Genomic DNA, 3856 nt, shown 5'->3' with positions numbered 1-3856 from the left:
TTGTTTAGTTTTGTCATTTAAATAATGTAGGTGTGTGAATTCAGCAAAATATTCCAGTATAATCCAGTAATCCATAATAGTAGTGGCTTCTCAGTAGGACTGGCAATGTCGAACCTGCTTTCTGATTTTCTGTGTGTGTGTGTGTGTGTGTGTGTGTGTGTGTGTGCAGGGTCTCACTACACAGCTTGGACTCCTAGTGATCCTCCTGATTTGTGCTTCCATAGTGCTGGGATTACAGGCATGCCCGGACTCCATCGCCCACTCAGCATGCCCAGGGGTGGGGCTGGTGCAGCCTGTGGTGCCAGAGATTGAACTTTTGCCCATGAGCTTATCTAGGCAAATGCTTAGTCCACTGAGCTATATCACCAGCCCTTGCTTTCTGATTTAAAGACAAAGAAAATCTCCTGCCCTCACCTTTGACTGTTTCTGAGACACAGAATTTTTCCTGCAACTGGAGCAGTCCCTGCAAATTCATTTCCAGATACCTTGAAGCTTCACGACAGCAAAGGTGCAGAAACATCCCCATGAGGTGCGCTGGATTCCCAGAAAGGACCCTGTGGCCCTCTGCCCTCGGTTACAGTGCAGGCCCATGGCTCTGACTCATGTCTGGAGCGAGCAGGGCTGGCACTCACCCTGTCCTCCTGGCCCATCCCTTGAGCACCTCTCTTGTCTACACAGAAGAATATCAATGGTACTTTCAGGCATTTTTTTCCTTATCTCCATTCATTCTTCATTCCTACTTCATGGCATTCCGACTAGTGTTTCATTTTTATTCCAGCACCTACCTTGTGCAAGAATACCTAATAATGCATGGACAGCCCTGCATTCGGTAAATTAGGAAGCCTAACGGATCGCAGTCAAATTTGTAAGTCCTTAATTACTTTGGCCTAAATTAAGAGAATAACTAGAGGAAAATTGATTCCCAATACAAGTGAACTCTTTCCTGACAAATAAATACCGGTGGCCTCTTGGCAGAGCTCAGGCTTTGGTTTAAGGGACACTTGGCTTCAAAAGTGGAATCCTACAGGTATCATTTCGGAACTTGCATTGCTCCAGCCTTGGTTCACTTCCGTGCCAGTAACATAGATAACGGGCTTTTCCCCTTCCTCATGTGAATTTGCTATGTTACCAGGAAAGTTTAAATTCTTCCAGAATTGTAAGCCAAGGCAGCATTCCTTCAAGACTGTTTTAATTCGTGTTAACTTGAGTAAGTGTTCTGTAGTGCTCTAAACTTTTCACCACATACTCTTCCTAAGGTTTTTTTTCTGCCTTCCCCTTTTTTCCTTTCTGTTAAATTTACTTACTCCCCCTCCAGGTTTGAAAATTAAACATCCCTTGCCCCTTCTCTTTAGAAGAATATAACCAGAATCCCTGAAAATCTCACAAATAGTACAAGGTCTTGAGGCTTTGTCTGGAAAGCTTCCCTCTGGTCGTAGGCTTCTTTTTCCTTCTTCTGTAACAAAATTACTGGATAACACATTTTTAAAAGAGTCACGTACATCATAGCTTTGTGGGCTGAAACCTGCATCGGGCAGCCCCCTCTGCTTGGTTCCTGTAAGGACCTCACATGGTTACATCACAGCAAGGTGGAGTAGCAGAAGATAAAACGTCTGCACACGGAAGTGGAGCGCGCTCACGTGGAAAGGCAGAAGCAGAGAGATACGAGGTCCAAGTTCACTCCTCAGACAGCTGCATCTCACCAGTGATCACGAGACTAACCTTACCTTATCAGCGTTGCTTCCTTTCAAGGGCAAGACCTCCCGTAAGGTAGAAATCCAGCTGCGGCCCATCCAGTTTTAAGAAGTGGCAGTCTCTGCCACCATCAGACGTCCTTCCTTCCCACTCTAAAGTGAGACGCTCTGGGCCACCCACAGTTGGCGAGACTCCTCAGAGCCTCAGGCCAGCACACAGGGCACATGTTGGAAGTTCCTGCTTCTCACCTGGTACTAGAGGAGCAAGACTTTCAACAGGATTCTCAGTCTCCATTTCTGCTTCGGAGACCAAGGCTTGGCCCAGCACACTGCTCCGTGTCAGTCTCTGGTCTCCTGTTCCTCTCAGAGCCAGCGACCCGTAGAAAAGCTTGCCTCCCTCCTTCTAAAATAGTTTACCTCAGCCTTTCTTCTTAAGTCCTCCCTCACTGTGATATTTTTTCTTTTTCTACCATTTTTGGACCCTCCAATGTCTTCATAATTCATTTGCGTGCACTGAGTTGTAGGACAAAAAATGTCATTTTGTTAGAGAAATATTCAATCGCAGTTGCACAGACTCCGTAATGCCAATATTCTCTCCTCTACTTTTGTAAATTCATGCCTTTTGTGGCCACTTTCTCCTCCGTACAGCCTCTGGAGCATGAAGCTCGGTGTGTTGCTTTCTTACTACCTCCCTCCTAGCGGGAAGAGCCTTAGCAGCAATTCAGTATGTCTTTTTCTGACCTCCCTGGAATCCTAAGGCATGAATTTTCCTTGACTTACTCTGGTAGGCCGGGTTTAAAAACATAAAGGATTGGGCTTGGTTTTTTTAGATTTTCTGACTCAAACTCTATAGGGCTTATAAAATTTCCAAAGGCAGTTTCTGAGAGTGAAGAGAACCAGAAATGCTAACGTTTTAGTTAAAAATAGTTCCATCCAGATCGTCCCGTAGTGGATCAAGTATGCAAAATGGGGATGAAATTTCAATGCCAGCCATTGTTACTAGGCCGACTGCACCATCATTTCATTGTGGGCTCTTCAGTGTGAGACAGTGAAGGCTGGTGGCTTCCGTTCACCTCAGGGGAGAGAAAATTCCTCCCTTTCTCACAGTTCTTGACTGGGAACACTGAGGAGAAAAAACAAGTTGGAAGAATAAGTGAGTTTTCAGCAGGGATTCCTAGTGATATGACAAGACAAAGCTAACATTTTTCATATCAATAGACCCTTAAGGTGTTATGAAGCCACAGTGATGTTTCCCTTGTGTCATATCTGCCTTTGGTCACTGCTTCTTTAATGATATATGGTCACTTATTGTTTTCTCATTTATTCTTTGTGGGATTTGCTTTCTCTCCCAAGAATCATATAATGTTGGACCATAAAGGCAAAGAAAAAATGAGGTAGCTTCACTCATTCTTCAATGGTTTTTCAGTAGCAATACGAAAGGACTGACCTAAAATAAATAAACTTTAACTGATCTGAGAGAATAGTCATCATGTTCCACAGAGATGTGCTCGATTGCACTCAGCAGGTTTTGGGGACTTCAGAGGATTTGCCAAAGTAAACTCTGGAAAAATTACATGAGAGAAGTTAAAAATATTTTTTCTTTATTTTATTCACACTGAGAAGTGTTTCTCCTCTTTCTAAACCATAGGAACTTGGGGCTTTTAAGAAAAACAAGAAGATGAAACACTAACTCAGCTGTGCAGCAGTGGGGAGACAGCAGATGAAAACCACAGGGGCCGGGAGCCACTCATAGGAAGGCTCACCTGGAGGGGAAGATGTAGCTGCGTAACTAAGATGCGATTACCAGTCCTGTTGTTGGCCAAATGAGCAGAAAACACTGACAGGTGTGAAATGATTCTATGTCAGAAGATAGCATAGAAAAATTTTATTATTTTAAGTGAAACTTGTATCATTTAAGTTAAACCCAAAGTTCAAGAACAAAGAACATAAATCTAGATCCTACACAGAAAACTGGTCATAGATACAAAAGTCTTTTTCTTTCTGTTTTTATGGAGGGGTGCGCTGGGAATCAAACACATCCTCAGTGCTGATAAGACAACTTCTGGTGGAGGGTAGGCTGAATATCTGCCCTTCCCCTCTTGCCTCTGGCTCCGTCCTCTACCCAACCAAAGCTGAGCAGATCATGAGTGGAGAACGGACTCGGT

General features: G+C 44.0%; 1 long non-coding RNA gene across 1 annotated transcript; it reads right to left on the bottom strand.

The window, feature by feature from the left end:
• Nucleotides 1-1451: 1451 nt before the first annotated feature.
• Nucleotides 1452-3544, bottom strand: LOC111817120. The gene is made up of 2 exons (XR_002821381.1): nucleotides 3455-3544; nucleotides 1452-2814 (listed from the first exon to the last, which is right to left on the bottom strand). It is a non-coding gene; the product is annotated as an uncharacterized LOC111817120 (long non-coding RNA).
• Between the last annotated feature and the right edge of the window lie 312 nt (nucleotides 3545-3856).

The sequence above is a fragment of the Octodon degus genome, unplaced genomic scaffold (assembly GCF_000260255.1).
Source record: "Octodon degus isolate 3935 unplaced genomic scaffold, OctDeg1.0 scaffold00049, whole genome shotgun sequence".
In the NCBI taxonomy this organism is placed as follows: domain Eukaryota; kingdom Metazoa; phylum Chordata; class Mammalia; order Rodentia; family Octodontidae; genus Octodon; species Octodon degus.
Note: the sequence above shows the minus strand (reverse complement) of the source record. Positions and strands in the feature narration are given on the sequence as shown.